General features: G+C 43.0%; 1 protein-coding gene across 19 annotated transcripts in view; it reads left to right on the top strand.

Annotated features, from left to right (window-relative positions):
* Positions 1–23,231, top strand: part of LOC119706209 — a 346,096-nt gene that overhangs the window by 267,473 nt on the left and 55,392 nt on the right. For 16 of the 19 annotated variants that reach the window (XR_005258447.1, XR_005258439.1, XR_005258441.1 and 13 more), the window contains 2 exons: positions 15,879–16,068; positions 18,123–18,262. The exons of 2 other annotated variants lie outside the window; for them this stretch is intronic. The gene's annotated coding sequence lies outside the window, so the exon portion shown is untranslated. The remainder of the gene's footprint in view (positions 1–15,878; positions 16,069–18,122; positions 18,263–23,231) is intronic. One more of the 19 variants, XR_005258429.1, reaches the window with a different exon arrangement.

Genomic DNA, 23,231 nt, shown 5'->3' with positions numbered 1-23,231 from the left:
GATGTTCTTATTTTAATATTGGTGGATGTTATTATTAGAGAATCATATCAAAAGATATGTCACCAGGGAGAAAATATCATTTATAAATCACTAATGAGTAGCAAACAGTGTTTAGCTTGGAGGTACAAGACATCTTTTCACAATGTGCATTTATGATCAAACACAAAAGATCAACTGGGGGAGAAAAAATGAACAGTAGATCTATATTTTATCTTTTAGTTCTTGGCAACATTTTTGATGGTTAAATGGGGTTACACAATGGATGCACTGAATCACAACCTCTCTATAAAGGCAGAAATAGCCTTTTCTATGTGCAACAAAGAGCCCAAATTTTGGCCCCAAAATGTTGTTTTCTTTAAGAAAAATTCCTAATAGATAACACTCCAGTTTTAAGAAGTGTGCACTCAATATTTCAAGGTATTCAAGTCCCTTTTACCCTTCTCTATCTCAAGCAGGGACAAAAGATATTACATTGGTTCCACCTGTGCATACGTGGAAGTTTAGAAGGATTTTGTGAGAATTTCAGTGGATTTGTGATTGACCCTATTACATGAGAGAAGATATTCCCAAGCTAGACCCTTCACAAGATCATCCAACACACCAGTACCTCTCTTCTCACAACATAACCTGAATAGGATTCTAACATTGCATTGAAGGACCTTGTGGCTAAACATTTGAGGTCTAATGGAATTAATGAGGAGAGACCTAAAGCAAAAATGTGTAGGTGAGAGATTGTCATGAGACACATTCAAAAAAGGAAAAGACAACAAAGAGGCTGAGATGGGAGATGGGAAAAAATGCATGGAAAGGAAGGAAGAATTTGAGAGCAGATATGGAGTAAGAAATACCTTAGTGTTTTAAAGAACAGAGAAAAGAAAGTGATGGCCAGCAGTGGCAGGGCAGCATTTAAAGGGGCTGTTTTATCTTTCTGGAAAACATTACTCATTACATTTCTTTAGGGGAAAAAAAAAAAAAAAAAGAGGAAAGATAACAACTTTTGCTGGTTATGAAAATATAATACTGATGAACTAGAGCAAAGAGCTGAGCCATTATCCTAAATTAATGTAGACCCAAAGGTCTGAGGGAAGATGGACTTGTGTAAATAATTTAGATATTCATTTTGGTGCCTACAACTGTGAGCAATTATTTCAGTATTCTTACTGTCTTTGTCCAATACATACGTACAGTACAATATGAGATTCATCACAAAGTATATAGGACATAAAAAGTTTATTTGTGGATAAAGCAGTGATTTTTACTGTTTTATTTCATGTATATTAATTTGAACTAAATGTCTTGCTCTTTATTCTTTCTCCTTTATTAACGTCTCTTTTCATGCTGGAATAAATTATCACTTGCTGCACTCATATAATAATATAAGTAAATAGATATCAAGGGTTCCAAAATTAAATTCCCCTTCAGAGTAGATCAGAAAGTGAAATATCTCACGTTCGCCTTGTCTTGCAAAACAAAACAAAAATTTTGCATCTGCCCCTTTGGGATTTTTTTTAATGGCCCTCAACTGGACCTGGAAAATATCCTTCATGAGCCATTTTCCCAGTCACCCCACTTCTAATGTCTGTAGGACAAACCAGGACGGGGAGGACACTCAGCCAGCACCCAGCCCCAGCATGGAACAAAAGGATGCACTCCCACCCACACATGGATCAGGCTGCAGCACCATGAGGTTGCTGTCACAGCGAGCAAGGTTCTTAAACTAAGATTAACCTTGAAGCTCAAATGAGATAAAAACAAATAGAAATTTCTCCACAGGAATAAGAGCTTATTATAAAGGAAAGTATTTCATAACTTGCATAACTTTAATTAAGAAAAAAAGCTGGCAGGATATATTCTATCTCAGCAGCCATATGCTTAAATGTGTGCTCAGTGAGGTGCACAGAATGTGTTCACGTCTCATTATTAACTAAGTAGATCTGTGTGTGCAACTTCCTAGAAGTGCTGACAATATCACTCATGCATTTGCATGATGCTCATCCTTTTGCCCATTATGGAGCATCGTGTCTGCACCATACTGAGAGGGCTGAGCTGTGCTGGTGTAAACTGAAGCAGATCCTGTAGCAGACCCAAGCTGTTGCAACAGGATTTCTGAGACAAAAAAAGTGGATGTGGAAGGGGTAAATGAGTGGCTGAAGTGAAAGTTGACAGTTCCCTTAGATAAGGAGGCATCTGGGTGGTCTTTTTCCAGTAAATGAAGCAGGCAGGAGAGTTTATGATAACAATCCATTGCTTCCAGAAAATTCAGGTCACCTTTCCAAGGGGCACTGGGGTTTTGAGAGGCTTAGGACTATCCAGGATTCCAGGTGCCCTTTGGAGCTGCAGCTGGGACAAATGTTGTGAGCTGAGTCTTCAGGAGATGTTATAGAGGAAGCTATTGGTGAGAAGTGTGTTGTGGTTTCTTACTGAGGAAATCTGCCAAGGTTTCCTCAGTGGTATCATCAACCTCTGGTTGAACACTGAGACTGACAAAGGCATAAGAAAGTTGTACCTATTTCTGAAATTACTCTGCATGCCAGGACCATCTGCTGGATCCATAGTCCTTGGTCTCTGAAGCAATGAGGAAATACCCAATTTTGAGTGAAGTTGTCTGTATGTGCATCTTGGCATAGAGTAGAAAGGGAAACTGGCTTAGGATTGAGCCAGCTTAGATTCATTGGTCTGTGGAAAAGGGGAAGGATAGAGGAAGCAGAAGTAACCGAGTGAGTGGTTTCTCTTTGGATAGATACACTGATCCTGAGTAACCTTCTATGGATCCAGCTGCAGCCAGGCAGAGGCCATGGCAGGGCTGTGTGCTGCCATGAGGTCAGGGAGCCTCAGCACCTCCTCAGGCACATTCCAGGCTGCTCATGGGAACGTCTGATGAGATTTTTTTTCTGTTAGAAATCAATGCAGACATAGGCTTGTTCTTGTCTGTACATAATCTGAAACTTCCCCAGTAAATTGTATGATCCATGTAGGGCTTGTAATGGAGGTTTCTGTGTTGATCCAGAGACCTTGCAAATAGAAAGGTGAATAATTATATGTACTCTGTCAATTACCTCATTTTGGATCAGCTGTTATTCTCCATATGAATTCACAATGAATCCAGAATGAATCTTTGGCCTCTTAAAGCCCGGACTTCACTAAAAAAATCAGAATTCTGAATAGAAAAAATGAGGAGAGGATGTTGCATGAGTTATATCTGCTAGAAACTGAAAGGTTTGAAGTGGACCCAAAGTCTTGGGAACTATCACAGTGGTCCCCAGCTCCCATGACACTTGGAGCTCAGATACTCCAGCCAGCAGAAAGCACTGGAAGTATCCTCATTACCACTTGTGTGGCAGAAAATTCAAAAGCACAGAGGTCTTGGTTTTGCCCTTCCATTGAGAATAGGTAAAAAAATACAACAATTCTTTCTAATAAACCTGAAAAAATGAATGAACACAGTAAACAGGGGACTATGAAAAATTTCTAAGGCAGCCACTGGACATGAATGCTGCATTTCCCCAACTCTTGGAGCTGGATGACTGCTCCTTGTTTAACATTTTCCCTGGAAAGTTTCATGAAGATGTTTCTCATTTAAAATTAGATATCCTTTCACCAAATCCTTGTCCGAGGGATCAAGAAGGAAAAATATTTGGAGGCCAATAATGCAGCTAAAATATTAATACATTCCTACCGTAACAGAAAGTTCCCCAATCACAACAGCTGCATAGAGCTGTATGTTGTGTCATTTAGGACTGATCGTGGGATCTGGCATTCAGAGTCTGTCACCAGTTTAGAGAAGTCTGTCTCAATCAGTGTCACTGCTGGCCACAGCAGCCTGTGTAGGTCGCTGTCAATCCAGCTGTCTTTGTTTTAAAATGCTGTTTTGTTTGGGGCTTTTTTGTTTCTGTTTTCTAGGGCAACTACCGCATCAGTGCCAAGGTCTCATGCTGCCTCTTACTCAGACATAAGAGAGATTCACACAGGCTACTCATCAGTGGTTTAGGATATTTCCTCAGATGAAAGTACCCTTTTCTAACACTCTTTCTCCAGGCTCCTGCAATGCTCAACAGAAAACATGTCTTTGCCAAGTTATCCCGACTGTGAGTCTGAGCAGAGCAGCTGATGGCATATAAAAACCTCACTCATCCTGTATTCTCACCTTGCAAGCAATAAAGTTTGCCTGTTAATTCACAAAGTTTCAGCTGGTTTTGCTCTTTATGGCACTGTGCTGCAGCAGGGGTGACAATGCTTCTGGAGGGAGGTGGGAAGATGGGGAATGCCACTATCTAAAGCAGACCTTTAGGAAGGGCTGGGCCTCCTGCTAAAGCTCTTTGGCACATCTGTTGTTTGTGTCCCCTGCCTTTGCAGTGTCCCTGAATAGTGGCTGTAGCCATGGTCGACTGCTGAATGAGACTTATCTGCAAAGCAAGGGGAGAGCAGGTTATTAGTGAAGCTACACTGATGATTCACATTGGAATCACTGCACAGAGCTGGGGATAAGTGCTACAGTGCAACAGGGTGTAGCTGGCAACTTAAATTTGATGTTGTGTGTATTTTTCTTCCCCAACCTGGCACCTTTCCCTCCAATTTAGTTGCAGAACAGTTCATGTGAGGTTGTCTTTGGCTGAGCGTTGAGCCTGGAGGGCAGAGAATTGCAGGCACTTTCATGCTTATATTTCCTCTGTTGAGTTTGGTCGTGCTGTGATAGCATTTGGTGGAGGTGTGGGTAAGCAGCAGCCATGGGTCACAAAAACTCCTGTATTTACTGTCAAAAGCAGAACTGGGGACACACTCTGCTTAAAAATAGGACAAAACTTCATTACTGTCATTTACATGAGACTTGTTTCTGACCTCCAAGTCATGCCATACAGGGAAGGTGGCTCATCCCCATCACTGAGTCTCATGCCTCACATTGTTATTTCCATGCTGCCATTTTGGGCAGAGGAACAAGTTCAGACAAAATAAAAATTGACCTCTGGCCGTTGCTTTGACCCAGCCCAAGGCAGTGCTTTCCTGCACTCTGAAAGGCTCTCTCAGCTGTATTTCCATGCTCCTTGGTGCCTCCTGGCCCATCAGGGATGGGAACACCAGTGCCCCAGCACTGTGAGAAAGCTGCTCTTGACCTGAACCTGACCAGAAACAGGAAGTAATAGAAATCTCACAAAAAAAAAAAAAAATCTTTTCTCCTGAGACCTTCAGCCAGAGGGTCAATTTCTGAACTCTCTCTTTCCCTGGTGTAACCACTGACTTTGTTTACACCAGTGTAATGGAGCACAGCCTTAATTATGGAGGTTCCCCTACAGCTTTGCACAAGAGTTGAGCTTGAGTGTGTGTCCAAACCAAATCTACAGAGCTTTTGAGCTTCTCCCGTCCCTAATTATTTGTGGGTTTTGGATATATACCAAGAAATTAGTTCACATCCATCTACAATTTTCTCTTTGTTTGATTGGCTTGAGGGCTGGAATTAAGAAAGAGAATTACCTAGAATAATGCCATCTGTATTCCACATAAAGAGAATCCGACCAGAAGCAACAATGCAATGTTTTTTAAATTGTATGATATGATAATACATAATGACACGCTGCACAAACTGACACATGGTTTCCACGAATACCAGTGAGGTTTCTCTTCAAGGAAAAAGTAGTGAAATGGAGCAGATCTCAATCCAGCCACAGCAGTACCAACCTGAGCATCCACCAGGGACATAATCAGAAATCACATACTCACTGCTGAGGAGCTATAATTAAACTAGATTTAATTTTAATGGAAATTCTTCCAGAAAAAAAAAAAAAATATATATATATCCATGTTCCCCACCCCCATCCCCTCTAATGTTGTTCCACTGTTCCAGGCTTTATGGAAATAGTTACAGGATTCATGTGTTTTGCAACCCCAAATGTTTTCAAAACAAATAGAACATCTTAAAAAATGAAATTAATAAATCTTTTACATTCATACTCAAAAGTCAGTCATGCTGAGGTTGTGTGGGTTCATCAGCATCAGATGCTTCCTGCCGGCTGGTGCCTCCACCCAACACATGTTTTAAATAATAATCAAGTTCAGCCTTTGCAATTATATTTTTGACTTAATGCTGTTGTATGGTAATGGCTCTTTTATCCTACTTTTATCTCTCAACTTTATGTCAGGCAGTACTACTCCTATCTAGGGATGTGAAAACCTGATAACTTTAAGAGGATTTATACTGACAAAATGTGCTTTATTAGTTTGGATTTGTTTTATTAGTACCCTGCAGTTTGATTAGGACTAGGAAGCAGTCAGGATATTGTTTGCCCAAGCAGAGAGAAAATAACACCAAGCAGAAAGTTAAATATATATCCCTTTATTGGGCTGGTGCTCTCACAAGCACACCAGCTCTTCCTGTGCCTCAGCCCCTCTATTTACAAAGGGCACAGGCCTCTTGGAGATGTAAAGCAGAAACCCAGAGCAGATTCTGCAGTGCAAACAGAAGCAGCTCAACTAAACCCTCCTCATAGGGCTCACCCAGACCACTGAGACCCTTTCTGCAGCCTGGTCATGTCACTCCAGTGGTGCTTGAAGGAGCAGCTGTGCCCAGTGTGGGGCTGCCCCTGGCAAAATGCCCTTCTGGGGCCATTTCCCCAAATTCCCTACCTCTTTCACATTTTCCTCCATGGCCACACTTGGGCACACTGTGATCAGGCATAACCCCTGTCCCAGCACACCTGGGGAAGGGACGGCACAGGCTGTGTGGTGCTTTCCCCATGATCAGCCACCTTCCTCCTGGGACAGGCTTGATGACCCTTCCTGGGGGAAGACTGGGCAAATCTACCTGGCAGCAGCACCCTGTAAAGTGTCTTTGTGTAGAAGTGATGAAGGGTTGCTCAGAAATATCTGGTTACCTTCTCTGTGGGATAAATTAGCTCAGGCTGAGAGAAGTGCTGTTGTGTGTGGCAGTCAAATCAACCAGGTTGAAATCATGTGGGGTTTCTTGCCACTGCAGCCCAGGGATGGTCCCTCTACCCTGGAGGCTCTGGGATGTCCATCAGAGAGGGTGCTTTGGTGGGGAGAGGGGTTCAGGCATGTTCCTGACAACTCTGACGGTGAGGCTGGTATCTGTAACACTAAAAAATGTGGCTGAATATATTCCTACATGTGATAGGTGCATGGAAAACCCATTTTTTAATTTTTTGGCAGAAAGGAATTGGAATGCGACTGGGCAAGCTACAGCCCCATGCTCACCCTGCCAACTTTTGTAATAATAGGAAGCTAGTTACAGTAAACAGTGGTAAATAACACACTCATGAAATCCAGCAGGGAATAAATGATTTGTTCTTATATAGGAAAACAAAAAAGGAGACAGCGCTTTATTTTTTAATACTGTTGTACTCCACCCACACTGTCTCCAGTATATCCCATAACAGTGTTGGCTTTTGAGAAAAATGCATATAATGACTGGACTCAGCCTTCTTGCACAGAAGCATGACTAGATAATAAAACAAAGATGCTGGCTTACCAAAAAATTCACATTCAACTCCTTGTGACACATTCATTCACCACTCACTTTCTCCATTTTTACACGTAGAAGGAGTTTGGTGACTGGATTTTTTTCCTGATTTGTGAGAATGAAACCAGAATGAGCAAAATGCTATTTCTATCTGTGCCCAATATATATAGTACATTACTTACAAAATATTTATCTGTGTTTCTTCCCACCCACTACCTTGTTATATTCATCACTGGGAGGATGAATTCATCACATGAGAGGAGAGGTAGAAGACACAGCAGATATATGAAGATTGGAAAGGATGTTTATCTGAGGGGGATTTGTTGTAAGTTATGAAACTGACTTTTAAAAAAATATACTTTACAATATTTTTCTGGAAGTAAATAAGTTTAGTTATGCTAATAGATTATTCCAGTGCCCACAAAGGGTCTGTTGCCTTTTCTAGTATGAGCTATTTTTAAACTTAGAAAGATTTTAGGCTCTCTTATTCAAGTGTAAGCCTGCAACTCTTTCTCATATCCCCCATGGACAGGGAGAATAGTTTATTCCCTGACCCTCAGAAACAGCATTTTACATGTTTGTTGTCTCCTGTTTCTCCCTGACCAGTCCCAGTTGTCTCCTGCCCCTCATCTCCCAGCCCTATTTCTGGTCTCTACTGGATTGTTTCCAATCAGTACTCACTCATTTGAGCACCATGCTGAAGACAGGGTGATGATGCTGAAGTCAAGCTTTCCCCTGAGCATGACTGCTCTTCTTCCATGGCAGGGTGAATTCTGTCACAGCTGCCTCGTGACCCCTCCCCATAAATCAGAAGAAATCAGAGTAAGCAGAATCCGGGCACCACGAATACACATCTGACTAGTGGCCAGATGCATGGTGGGACCATATGTGGGGACATGGAGCTGGTTTGGATTCAGCAGATCAGCCTTTTCTTGAGGCTGGACTTTTGTCTGAGCACTAAAGCGGCAGTCTTGAAATAACTCAAAGTTGCATTGCAACTGCATTGCAACTTCTACTGCATTGAAAGAAGAAGAAGCCTCTTCTGCTTCTCCTTCTAATTTAGCCTCGCTGTTACAGCCGGGGTCTGATCTGGAAACATGTCCTTCCTGTGAGGTTCAGACCACAAAACTGACTGCTTGCCACATTCCCCTGTTGTTTTTTTTCCTTGGGTCGCTGTATGAGTCTAGTTTATCACATCCAGCCCTGTGTTAAATGTGCTCAGTGTTTGAGCAATCTATGAAGTCACAAGCTTCCCATGGAGAGTTTTTCTTCGCTTCATCTGGAACCCAACAACTCATACGAGTGTACACAGCATGGTCCCCAAAAGGTCCTTCCTTGTCACCTCTGGAAAATTTTGCTACTTCTTGGTTGAGCTCTTTCACACAGAAACGTGTGGTGTCTGTGGGGAGGGCAGGTCACGTTGCTGACCCCCAGGCTCCCAGTGTGCTTCTGTCAGTCAGGAAGTGGAAATACTGCTGGAAATAGTGCTCCCCTGGGCTCTTCCCAAAAACAGGGGAGAAGCCTAGAAGATGGGGAGATGATACTGCTGTGGGGAGTGGGGACACTGCCCTTGCTGCTGCCGACAATACAGTCACTTACTGGAAGAGGGGGTGAAATGTTTGCGTGGAGTTAAGGGAAAAACTCTTTGGGTCTGGGTTTTCATCCAGGTCATGTAGATAGTGGATGAAAAGGAGCAGTCAGGACAGTCTGTGCCTCATCATCCACTTGGAGCCAGAGCAGAGAGAGGGAGACAAGGGTGGCTGAGCACTGCCAGAAAGGTCCATGTGTCCCATCTTAGCTGTCCACAAGTTCCAGCCCATCACAGCAGTGTTTCCCAGCACTGTGGTGCGCTCTGGGCGTATTCCCTTCCCACAGCTGCCATCAGGACCATTTACTGACCCCACAGGTAACTGATCTCCCATTGTATGAGACACAGGAGACGGAATAATAAATAAATAAATAATAAATAATTCAGAAATAATCTTTTCTCACATAAAAATCCATGTTCCTGGGGAAAAGTACACAAAGTTAAGGCCAGGAATAATCTGTTCAATTCCAGCAAAAGCTCCAATTCCCCTCTTCTTTTGTGTAAGTCACAGACTCTCTTTTCTCCTCCCATAACAATCTCATGCATAATAAAAACAGGGCTTCCTCTGAAAATCTTTTGTTTTCCAAAAATATGAAGAGTTCCAGGGAGAGTCTCCAAGATCAATTTGCTATCTGATTCCAAACAGAGCTGAACAAAATCTCTGGTTTTCTCCACTGCCAAATATTTGTGGTGACATGCAGGATCTGCCCCTAATGTCAGCAGGAATATCAACAAAACATTTCCAGCATGTTTTCACAAATTTGCCATCAGTTCCCAGGCCATTTGGTGAAACTCTACAGACGTCATGGGTTGACTTTGTTAAAACCATCCATGCAGTTTTAAAGAAAATAGCATCTGATGACTTCCCACCACCTTTCTTGTCTTTTTACAGACTCTTAAAATACTATGTGATTCCTTCAAAATGTTCAAATAATCACTCCTGCTTTGATTATAAACAAAGAAGACTTTAATTTGTCTCTTCAGCCAAATTCAGGAAAATCAGATCCCACTGCTCAGTTGGAGAGGGAAAGACAAACAAATGTAATGAAGCCAGGCAGCTGAAAAAAAAAAAAAAAAAAAAAAAAAAAGCAGCACTGATTAATGGAGAAAAACAACTCACACTGTATTTTTTTTCTCCAATCCCACTTGCCCTTCTCCCAACAGCCTAAACACAAGGCAAAAGTGAAAGTGCAACTACTCCTTTCCTGTGCTCCTTCCCTGCCATGGCGCCTGCCTGGGGTGCTGGAGCCATGCTTGCACCCTCTGCCCTGGGACATGGGTGCCCCTCAGCCTGGGTGGTGCCACTGCCTCCAATCCATGTGCTTTCCAAGGCAACAGCAGCTGCTGCTGCTACATTTCAGGTGATGCTCAGACCAGCTGATGCCCCTCGCCCGCTCCTGCTTTTGGGAAAATGTACTCTGCACCTCCTTCCTAAATATGAAGTGGTGGGAGGTGAGATTGATGGGAATTGGGCGCTGAATTAATCAGCTGCTCCCAATCTTAGGAGAGACTGAGCAGGGACACCAACCCTTCCTCCCCAGCTCTGCGTCTGGTCCCAGTCTGTGTGACTTGACCACGATGTGCTCAGCAGCTTCCCCAAAGGTGCTCTCTGGAAATCATGGAATCCTAGAATGGTTTGGGTTGGAAAGGACCTGAAAGATCATCCCATTCCAACCCTGCCATGGGTAAGGATGCCACTCTAGATCAGATTTTTCAGTACCCCATCCAAGCTGGTCCTGGACACTTCCAGGGATGAGGCAACCACAGCTTATCTGGGCAACAGAAAAGCTGTCGTGGTTTCAGGAATGTTTTCAGGTTGGGGTTTTACCATTTCCAGGTCTCTTTCTACAGTCAGACACTCCCCCTACTTGTATCTAATTTTTAATGGTTTTGCTGCCACAAGTGGTCCAGTCTCTTTCAGACTTGAGCCTAAGAGACTTCAGCTTAAGGGACACCACATGTAGGAAGTTTACAGATCCCCTAATGATTTCAAATATCACTTACATCACTCTAGAAGACACCAGGTCCATAAGAGATAATGTAACCCTCTTCCTTGCTGCAGTTTCTCTTGAGATACAGCTAAATGCTGCAGACACATTACTGTGACTTGAATGCATATAATAGGTATTTGTGCATGCAAATGGCCGGTTATATGTGAGCAAGTAATTACCTGATTTGCATGCCCAGACATGGTAATTCAAATGTAAATTAGCTGTGCAGTTGCAGATATATTTTGCATGTATAGTTGCCTATTTATAAAAATATGTATATTTTTGTCTAGCCAAAAGGGCCTTTTACCCCTGCTCCAAATGAGACATAAGTGGGCACATTAAGTGGCACATGCTCACATCTGCCCAGGGGTGAATGTCAGCGGTCTGAATAGATTTGTGAGAGCTGCTCTGCCCAAACTGGAGCCCAACTTTATTTATAGAAAACAGCAACAAAGGGTTTCTGTCTGACGCCCACCAAAATCAATGCAAGTCTTTCTGATGACTTCAATGGGCTTTGAATCAGGCCCAGATGGAGTAAAGATATTTCTTAAATTATTTTTAATGGAGGAAGTGTCGTGCACAAATATGTGAATAGATTAGCAGGGAGATCTGCAGGTCTCTGCAAAGAAGTGCTGATTATACAGCTGCATGTTCATGGCTTTAAAGTTCCCTTATCAAAACCTGTGAACTGATTTTGATGATGCAGAAATCAATAAAATATTTACTTAGAGGAACATTTTGCACCTGCATTTGCAAACTTCAAAACCAAAGTAACACATGAACCACGGTTATATTTTCTGAAGTTCGTAATGCTGTGTTTTTCTCCACGACACTATTGGTATATGCAAATAAGTACTTTTTTTTTTCTTTTTGATACAATTTCATTATTTGCATTGCTACTAGTGGTTCACCAATAAAGGCGAACATCACATTAGGATTCATGACAGTTTTCACATTGTATTATCAATATGTGGAAATAATTGTCTGCTCCGGGATTAAATTACATTATTGTGTATCTTTTTCATGCCTAATAAATAATGATGGATGGCTTTTATTTTCATCACCACCTGCAACCATTTAGTCACCCCTTGATTGTTGAAGATAAAATAATAAAAAGCAAGTGTTATGTTGCAAGCAAAAGAATGCAGTCAAAACAGTTGCATGCCTCGTGTCTCTGTCTACCTTTTTCCAGTCCCTAAAGAGTAATAGTTGGTGTTCTGGGAAGGCTGGCAACCTGCAAACTGGCAAACAGTTCTTATAAATTGGGCAAGGGGGAAAATGTGGAAAACCTTTTTTTTTTCTCATAAAACAATAATTATTTCTTAGTGCATGATTCTTAATCTGAAAATTAGGTTTTTGTTCTGCTGTGCAAATCAGTTACATGCAATTAGAATGCAAAGCATAGGCACATTCTTGGTGTTTAGCCCTTTTAAATAGAAATAAAAACAGCCTGCAAATTGTTCCAAAGTTGAAAATGCATTCTAGGTAATTTAGAAATTCAAAGAAATAAAGCCATGTGTAATAAAAAGCCCACTCTAGCTCATTGCATTTTTTTAAATGGCCAATTGTGAAGCTTTATAATAAAAATAGATGTTGCATATTTTGAAAAACTGTGAGGCTCTTTGCCAGTGTTGACATATTTATACACAGGCACACAGATCCACATGTGCACACACGGAGTCCCAGTTCATGTCACTCTTTACACAATCATCTTTTCTACTAGGTCAAGTGTAATCTTGAAATTGTTCAAACTCCTACCTGCACATTGTGATCCAGAAACTCTTTAAAGCTGAAAACAAATGGAGTTGACATTTTTAGTTAAAGCTTACATTAGCTATTGTCACAAGTCTTTAATCACACTCACCCTCTTCAGATATCTGGTATTGTTAGCTCGGGCCGCCCTGCGTGGAGTGCCACAGGAGCCTTTTAAAAATAGCACAGCAATATTTAGAATGGAAAGTTATTGCTGGATAATTTCATTAACTGCCAGTGTATCAAACTGAGCTCAAGACAAAGTTGTCCTCTTTTTTTTTTTTTTTTTTTTTTTAACAAAATACTCAGTTCTGAGTCAAAGGTTTATTCTCTGTGTGCAGTTTCACATGCTTGGCTCTATTATCTTTAAATCACAAGATGACAATCTTCTCAGGCATACCAGAGAGTCAACCAAAATCCAACAGTAATAGATAATCCTATCAAATGTCAAGATACTGAGGAGAAGCGGTTTGAAAAATAGGCCAGCAGTCCATTACTTGATTTACCTTGAGAGGATGTTAAGATTTCTGTAGCCTGCCTTCAACAGGGTATACTTACTCTGCGTTGCTAAATTGTTTAAAAGCATGTTCAAGCATTTAGAACTATTTCTGTTGTTTATATTTAAATATATACTCTGAATTTTCCATCATTTACCATCAGTTCTGCCTAACTGGGGAGGTCCCAGCTGGCTGGAAGTGACCAAATGTGACACCCCTTTAAGGGAAGGGTCAGAAGGAGTCAGGCCTGTTTAATATCTTTATTGATGATATGGATGAGGGGATTGAGGGCACCCTCAGTCAGTTTGCAGATGACACCATGTTGGGTGAGGGATATTGATCTGCTGGGGGGCAGGAAGGGCCTGCAGAGGGATCTGGACGGGCTGGATCAATGGGCCAAGGCTAATTGTAGGAGGTTTAACCAGACTTGGCAGTGCTGGGTGAATGGCTGGACTTGATGATCTAAAAGGTCTTTTCCAACCTAAACTATTCTGTGATTCTACATGAGTGGTAAGTGCTGTTTAAAATAAATGCTTCTCTTTCAGGGACAAAAAAACAACTGCTGGTTGATGTTGCCCTCTTCCTCAAACACAAAATATCAACAAAACAATCCATTTACTACCCCAAATTTATGAATGAAATTATAAATTAATTTTACTAATGGCGGAAGGGTGGAATTTCTTGGGGTGGCCCCTCTCTTGACCTATGGAAATGCCTCAACCACAGAAAATTATCCTCAGAAATCATAAGCAGGGACTCAAAGGGCAGTCTTGAGTGCTGATGTGCTCAGACTGCTCATGTGGCACCATTCCACACACCTTGAACACATCAGCCCTTGCTCACAGCACGATTCAACATATTAAAGCTCCTCTGTAGAGAGATGCTGTGCGAAAAGCCCCTCAAAAACAATGGCTGTGTCAAACAGAAAAAACTGTACTGGGGAAATTCCCCAAAATTTGAATTGGCAAAAAGAGGTTATCCTGGAAAAACTTCCCATCTGGATTTCTGGTGCACTGGAAGCTCAAACAGAGGATCCTCTGCTGACACCTTTCCTTGCCTATTTTGCTCAGCTGTAGCACTACCAACGCCGCCTACAGAAAGCAAAGGAAAGGGAGAAATTCAGGTCAAAAATAACATTTTCCATGATAAGATTCCCATTAGCTACAGCAGTTGCAATGCAGGAGACATTATTCTTTTGACATATTTGCAGTCCTTTTACAGTCGGTCTGTATAAAGCAGCCACATTTTTCCTGCCTGGCACTTTTGGTTAAAAAACATGCCTTGCACACACGGAGCAAAGGGCTGACTACAGCTGAGGCTTTTCCTTCTCATGCCCAGGCAGATGTTCCCTGGGACAGGATAAAATCCTGCACCCCCAGAGCTGGAGCTGCAGGGCTGACACCAGTGCCAGGCTGCAGGCAGCTGCATGACTGCGCTTTTCAGAATTTTACTGCCCTCTCCAAAAAAATCATTCAATTCCAAGTGATAAATAAACACTCCCCAAGTTCTGCCTGCAGCTGGAGGCAATCACTATCTTTCTCATCTCTGTGCTCCATCCATGCCTCCATCAATAGAGAGGTAATTTTCAGACTCAGTTCATTAACACCGAGCTGTTGATGGAGCTGTAAACACTCCACCCCGCTGTCGTTTCAAGCCTGTTACCAACTATTCTTTTTTGTTTAGCTGACCTGCCATGGCATTTAAGATGAAAAATATTTGGTTTAAATTCACAGCAGTTGCTCTGGTCTCTGACATCCAAAAGCACCACAGAGCTGAAAGGGAAGCAAATTTTTTTGGCCAGAGTTCTGCAGAGAGGGTGAGATATGTGACAGCTTGGGACACCATGAGACCAAGGCAATGCCATGTTTGGCTTCAAATGAGGATTCCTACTTGTAAAACATATACACACATCATGTAAACAGGCATCAAGATAAGGGAATTGCAAGGAGGCAGAAGGAAAAAGGGTTTAGCCAGCAGACGTCCCAGTGAGGAAAGGGGATACTGTCCCATCTGCACACAGTAGATACAAAATCCTACCACACAGGCAGGTTTGGGAGTGCTTGATACCACCTTGATGGATGGTTTGGACTATGGTGTAACTGGTGCAAGAAGGAAGAAATGGCCCAGCATGATTTTATAGCATGGCCCAGCCTGATTTTTACACTGCTGAAGAAGGACGTTGTTGATGGGCAAAGACACCCTGGGGCATTTCCTTCTGTCCCACAGTTCATCAGGGCATTTTGACCCTGGTGCCAGCATATGTCAGGCCTTGATTTGCAGACTGGCAGTTCACAAGCTCAGCAAGAGCAAAGTGGGGAGACAGACAGCACCCAACCACAATGAGCCAAATTGGTCCCTAGGGATAGATTATTTCAGTAAATAGAATGACCGGGCTGCACATGAAATTATGTCTCTGCTCTCAGCAGTGTTCCTTCACCCCAAGGTTGGCAAAGTCACCCATGCTGGAGGCAGGGGAATGATTACAGAGAGCAATGGTTCCAGAACTGCAATCCCCATGTTTTTGAAGGCTCTGTCGTGGTCATGGTATCTATAACTCAGTATGGAATTCTCATACTTTACAGGCATAAATGTATCTGCGTGCTGAGGTGTAGCAAGTGGCAGAAACATCTCCAGAACATTGTAAAAAATCTGTGCTTCCGAGAGAGGATGTGCTGCCTGGCCCAAAGGAAGCTCTCTGCACTCAAGGAACCAGCCACCCAGATTTTTTGACAATTTTACATGGTACACAAGAGGGAACTCTGCCTTAGGCAGGTAAGGACTGAAGTTTTAATTCTGTTTTTCCTCTTCTTGGGCTTGACTTGATTAAAATCAACCCGAGGTGGAAGGGCCAAGGGATATTCACCTTCACCCTGCAGATATGGAACAGATACCAGGCCCTGGCAATGTCTTCCCCTGCAGTTGTGTGCACCAGACCCACAAAACAAGAAAACAGCAGCAAGAGCCACACAGCCTCAGTGCTGTCAGGAAGTAGATGCCTCCAAAAGAGAAAGAATATGGCTCAGGATCTTGCAATTCGGGGTGAACTGAATCTGCACATTTAATGAAAATGGCTATCATCCACACTTTGTTTTCTTTATAAACATTTGAAGAGTGTCAGTAGCCAATCTAAATGTCTCAGCAGACAAGTACATACTGTACTTTGCCTCTTTTTTTCTGGAGTGCTGGAGAAAACATGTGAGCTGGAGCCAGCTGATGCGCTCTCCATGGGTCTCAAGGGCAAACTCATTCAAACTGAGTATGATATTCATGTCCCTTCCAAACTCACTTTGTGCTCTTTTTATTACATCTTCAGAGGTTCATCAAATCATTGCCTCTCCCCATCATGCTCAGGGACATTTTCTTTGCCAGCCAGATTGGGAGAATTCCTGACCACGAGGCACAGCCTGGCTCCTGAGGTGTCTAACAACATCCTGGAATGAATCGTGCCTGGGTCTAGGAAGGATTTGGGAACAAGCTCCTCTTTGCAGGGCTATTGCCCATTTTGCTTTTCATTGATGTTTTCCTCTTTTAGACGAGGATCATCTTGTCTAGAGAGGGTAGTGTGTGTGGGGAGGTAGTGGGAGCTCTGGCTGCAGGGCTGTGCAGGCTCAGCTGTAAGAGTGCAGGCAGCTCCTACAACAGCCTCGTTATTGGAAGGTGAGCCTAACAAACCTGCTGTCAGATGATCTCTTGTCTCTTTAAAGCAAAGGTAAAGGATCTAAGAAAGCTCTTTCTTGCTCATTCTTTGGACAGAGACATTTAGATTGAGTGCCGCGGCTCTCCCTCACTACAAAGGCTACAAAGGTATTTTTATCTTAATTAGAAAGTTTTGCTGCCCTACTTTCTGGCGAGCCCTTGTCCAGCCAGCCTGTCATCTCAGCCATCACTCAGGCCCCCTCAGAACCAGACCAGCTGGTTTCAAAGCAGCCTTGGCACTGTGCTACCCAAGGGCTCCCACGCTCCGGACTGAGTGGGAGCATCAGCCTTCAGAGACCACTTTGAGAAGGTCCTCGGCTGACACGAAGAGACCAGAGCAAAGCCCTGTGCCTGCCCTCGAGGCTTTGTCACCCTGCCACACGGAGGGACAGGCTCGCTCCCCACTCTGTCAGCATATGCCAGCCAAGGCCTTGCCACTTGTTTCTCCAGGCTAGCGCAGGCAGAGCACCCAATTCATTGTGACAGAGCAGTTAAGTAAGTGGCACAGATTTCACATGTCAGCCCTTGCCTGCCTAATCCCAGAGCTATCCCACAGCAAGTGACTGGTGAGGAGCTTCAGCAGCGTGCACAGGCAGTACTTAGAACGCTTCAGAGCATGTGCTGCTAAACTAAGTGTTGTGCTGCTCTGTTTTCCATTGCCTGCATCCAAACTCAAAGGACTTCACGTGCATGCAAACCTGGAGACAGGCTAGAACAAGCTTCCCAAAGTGTAGTCTTCTGCAAAAGCTTAAATATATTTGTGTACACTGGTCTTCATATCTGTCAGAGGTAATTACATTTCAACTTTCTACAGTAATGTAGTTGGATTTTTTTTTTTTTAATAAAAGGAAAAACCTATCTTCCTCGTTGTCATGCCTTAGCCCTGCTTTCTGGAGTAGTTATGAAAAGAAAATTGTCAGCAGAATTTCCTTAGCATTTCAGCTGGGGAAAATGTCAAGGCTTCAGTAGTTTAGTAAATATCTTTATTTAGCTAACACTTGCTGTAGTGATATTTTCTGGGGCCTTGAAGGTACTGGTAAACCTTAACAACTTTAACCAGCCCCCACCCACTCCAGCAGGCCTGGGAGCCCATTTAAGCTCACCCAGGGAAATCTGCTCCTTTTTGTCAGGTGAGCTGGAGGATGCTGCTCTTCAGCTGGGTGATGGACTGATTCATCCTGACCACACACTGACTTCCAGCTTGACCTCCCTGTGATGCTGCCTTCTGACCTGGCCCCCATCTGCAGGTCTGCCTACTCCTCTCACTCAGGTACTGGAGAAAGGGGCTGTGACTCTTGGGGGGCTCCACCCCACCATGGCAGTGGGGCAAAATGTTCCTGTTGGAGTTTCTCTCCTAGGGAGAAAGTGCAGACCTCACTGCTCACTGACAATATCAAGGGCCCAATAATAACCCCTGTAGTCCCACTCTGCTCCTGGGAAGGATGAGGTGCTGTTGCCCTCATTTGGCATACAGGGGGAGGGAAGCAGCTCCCACAGATCTCATGGGTGTGCCACTGGAGCTGGAGACGTGAGAGGGAAAGAATTAGAAGAAATGACTCATGGCAACTCCCCTGCACCAGTGGTAGTGGTGCAACTGGTTCTGGCTTCTGGATACAGTTAAACCAAACATCTCATGAGTGCCAATTGCTATGTTGTTTATGGTAAATGGGATTGGGTAAATAAAGCAACTGCAAAGACTTCCAGTAAAAATGAAAGGTCAGGCTGTATGACAGAGTAGTAAAAGGATGTTTGTGTTGCCAGTGTCTCAAAGATTCTGTAATGGGCATTCAGCTACCAGAACAATAGTTCTCATGGCATTACCTTTGGTGAAAGAACAGATGTGAAGGCAGGATGTTTCACACATACACAGCTGATGTGAAAGTAAGCTTTTCTGTTGGTGATACTACAATATCCATGCTATAGGAATGGATGCTGAACTGTTTTAGCCAAAGCTAAGCAACTGCTAGATCACATTATTATCAATGCATAAGTCAAAAGAAAGAAGCTGAGAGTAACTTTTCCCTGTGACATGCGCAATGGGGTGCCAGCATGATCACACCCCCATGAGGCCATGGTTTTCTACCTCTACACTGTTCTTAAAATCAGTCCATCTGTCCATAATCTTCTACCAGTCAGTTGCTGAAGTCCCTGAGTATTCCTGTATTCCCTGGTGTAGTGTGTTGAAAACTTCCTTTTCTTTTTCTTTTCCTGGGACACTGGCAGAGGACGTGGACAGGTACCACTGTGATTGCCCTGCTGGAGAGGGGACACAGGGCTGGAGAAGTTCTTGGTCTCAGTTAGGATGGCTGTTTTTCTTGCCAAAGAGGAGTTTGCTGCTGCCCTACATTTACTCTCAGTAAATCCACAAACCACAGTCCTGGCAGTTATCAGACTTGTCATTTTTGGAGGAATGCATTTTTATGTGATGGTATGACATGAAATCCCTGTTTCATGCAGTCACCATGTCTGCCTTGAGAACAGATACTTTCAAATTTACGTATAGGCTCTTATATCCTCTTCCATCCAAGTTTTTTCCCTCCTTTATGAGAGTAAAATGCTGCTCTTATAAAGCTACTGAGAAACCTGACTGCTTCTAGTGCTTCTAACATCTCAGCATAGGATATCTTAGAATTGAGGCAAAACATGGCCCAAAGGATGCTCATTTGTGCCTGGTGCTATGGAAAGAAAGCCTAGGGGAAACTTTGCATCCTGTGTACCAGGATTATTTGTTTTGCTTCAATAGATTTGGGATTTTTGTGGACATAAACGTTATTCTTTTGTGTAAAGTTGTACTTCCACCAGCATTTCCTATCTGATTTACCGGTAGGTACTGACAAATATCCTGATTTCACTAAAAAGTGACAAAAAACTGCATCCAGGATTTCCTCTCAGATTTTCCTGTGCACATTTCTGATTTTCTTCCTTGTTAATGGATTTAAGCAGGAGTGTCAAGAAAGATGTTGCTGATACCATGTGGTTCCAACTCAAAAGGCTCTGAGACATCTTAAAAGTTTGTTGTTTTTTAGATTAGGGCTTCCATTTGTTGGACTCAAGTCAGTAAGAGTTTTTCCTTAGCAAAAGAACATAAACTCTTATTTTGACAGATGCAAAAGCCTTTTCTCAGCCTTCAGGCTTTCCTATTGTAAAGCCCAATTGCATTAGGTAAATTAGGAGAGTTAAAAGAAAATAAGTATCACATTTTAAAGTACAAAGCAGAACAAAAGAATAAATTGTTACTTTGCATAAGTTAATATTTAAGGAGCACCTCTCAGGCAAGGCGAAGCCATAATCTACACCAAAGCAGAATCTCCCTTAAACTTTTTAGTGAAGAAATTAATAGAAGCCTTGTACTTTTCTGAAATGTTTGTGTTTAGGTTGTGTTAATATTCTTTCCATGATGGTGTCTACGTGAGAATTGGAGATAAAATAAGACAGATGTACTGACCATGGTTACCAAGGGAGCAGTTTCCTTAGCAATGGCAAAGCAGTTGTCAAAGCAGTCAATGTTCCCTCTCTCTCTCACATGACTTGTTTTTACTAGTTTGCATAGCTTGGTTACACAAACAGCTCATCATAAACCTCTCCCAAATTTCCAGGCACAGGCAAAGAAGGCCTAGGTGGGTCATTCATCAGAGGATCCCAACCTGGTTTCAGTTCAGTTTCTACCTGAACCTCTTCTTATTCTTTATCATTTTTCATAAAACATTTGCCATCTAAAGAACATGAAAGTCATCCAAATGGAAACATAACCACATAGTGCACATTCAGATAAAAAGATATGGAGGTGGGTGAGTAGCATAAAATTGCCACCTGTCCAAAGCACCAGTCCCTTCCTGTTAAGGATAAAGATGGCAGCTAAAATTATCCCTATAAATAGGTCTTGTAACTGCTTTCATGAAATGGTTATTATCTGAGAATGGAAGGCAGTATGATCCCATCTTCCTCATTGAGGCTGAAGAGTGGATTATGCTGCACTATAACACTTATCATTCTTCTGGTGGTGGCCATAAGAGTGTGAGGTCCCTGGGCCACATCCAGAATGGCCCAGCTGAGGCCATTACCCAGCAGGCAGCCACCTCCACACCCTCACTCCCAAAGCACATCAGGCTCCCAGGGACAGCAAGGAGGTGAGATGGGCTTATGCTGCTGGATGGAAGGTATCAGCTCTAAAAGAATGGTTGATTTCATAAACTACTTGGAAAACCCTGCGATGTGTAGCTCTAGGCACAAGTTATTCAACCTGAGTAGAAAACCAAAAACATCGAGGCAATGATGAAACTCTTTCTCGTTCTGTATTTAAGATAAACAGGTTGTTTTAATCAAAATGTGATTAAAAGTGTTGTGTCAGTAGCCCAATAATGCAGGGACAGGTCTGTGCTGTAGTGCTGGCTGCAAGAGGTGCAGTCATCTGGTAATTGGTGTTAGGAAACAAGTGTTTTCCTGCCTCTGTTTCCAAACAAGGGCTGAACTGTTTCATATCAAATCTATCTAAATTCCTATATGAAGACATTTCCAGGGAATTCCTAGTTGCTATCAAGGGGCACTTTTAAAAAGTCATAAATGCTTCTATGAAAAGCAATATTAATATAACCCAGTACTGTCAACTGGAGTGTCACATGCAGAGAAAATAGTGATTAGACCACTTCTGAAATAATTCTGGGTGGAAAAATGCCATCTTGATGTCATTGCTATGATCTGCCATTTAAAAACATTTTCTATCCAATTGCACCTGAGAATTTTCTGATCGTTCAGCTGCTCTGTGTGTACTCCTTTCCAACCCATGGCTAAAACTCATTCCTACTCACTTTCCAACACATCCTTATTTGCTGCCAGCAACAAGTATGGATTTTTGTTCAGGTTGACTGGAATTCAATTAGACACTGATAAAGAGAAGGGGAAGTGTGGGGCGTGTGCACACAGAGCAGCTGAATGCTGCTCCCCCCCCTGCTCACAGCTCGGTGCCGTGGCACAGGTTACAGCTACATCTGTGCTCCTCCTTGAGGCTTTCACTCCATGACTATAATGCTCATGCTGCACTGCTCCAGGCTAAGTTAGGAGTTTTTCTCGGGCTTTGTTTACAAATACCTCTAGCAGGAATCTGACACCTTGGACAGGAAGGCACAGAGCAAGCTGGGAATGCAGTACCAGGTAGAAGTGTTGCTGGTGTCTGATGTGACTCTTGTGTCCTTGCTTACAGCTCCTGGGCAGCAGGGAGAGGGTTAGGAGCACTGTGACATCTATGAATGCTGTAAGCAAAATCTGTCTCTCATCTGCTTTATTAGGAAAGCTGCATGGAAAGGGAGGAAAAAGGCTGTGGCATGTTTCTTAGTTATTTCCTTTATTCCACATCAAGGCAGTTTCAGATTCAGAGAATCTCACAGTCCTTGAACTCAATAAATCTACACAATCCTTGTGAAAACTATTATTTTTGTGTCAAGAAATATAGGGACAAAAGAGGAAGGAAGGTAAAAGCTACATAAAATTAAATCATGTTCAAAAATGAGACACTTCCTTTAGAAGAAATAGTGGAAGCTGTTTTTTCTGCTGTGCACAAAGTATAAATGTGCAGCTTGTTTTTCAAAGTTTTTGGGAATGGGGGAAAGAATGCTCCAGGAGGGAAGAGTGAGAAGTAGCAGCCATCCAGCTGACGGAAGAAGGCAGCAACAGGGAAGGACTCAGACTGCTTCTGCAAAGTGGAAGTTTGCAGTTTTACTTGTAGGAGGAGCACACCCTGAGGCCAACCACAGCCCTGAGTCATGTCAAAATCCCATAGCATGTATGGCCACACTTCCATCCACAGCCCTGTTACCTCAAACCTCTGAGACAAGCTGATGAAAAGTTAAAGGTGTGAGTCACCTGGGCGTGCAGTTTTGCCAGGATAGTGCTTGGTCCCCATGTCCCAGCCCCAACCTTCCCAGTCCCTAACTCAGCAACCCCCAATTAACAAAGTGGCAGCTGTGCCCTTTACTTGCCTCTGGTTGAGCTGATTTTTTACCATTTCGGTCCCCACCACCTGCTGTGCATTTCATGTAACTTTTCAATTAACATTCCCTGAGGATTTGTAGCCTTCCATGTGTGCTGTAGCCCCAGCCATTCCCACACCCAGCACCCCTGGGCCATGTAAACCTCCTGCACAAACACATCGGGCTCAGATTTACTGGCACCCACCTAAATCCCTCTGGTTAGAGGCATGTAAACACGTAAAGACTGTGCAGAAGAGAGGCCTAAATGCGAGAGCA

This window comes from Motacilla alba, chromosome 12 (assembly GCF_015832195.1).
Source record: "Motacilla alba alba isolate MOTALB_02 chromosome 12, Motacilla_alba_V1.0_pri, whole genome shotgun sequence".
In the NCBI taxonomy this organism is placed as follows: Eukaryota; Metazoa; Chordata; class Aves; order Passeriformes; family Motacillidae; genus Motacilla; species Motacilla alba.
Note: the sequence above shows the minus strand (reverse complement) of the source record. Positions and strands in the feature narration are given on the sequence as shown.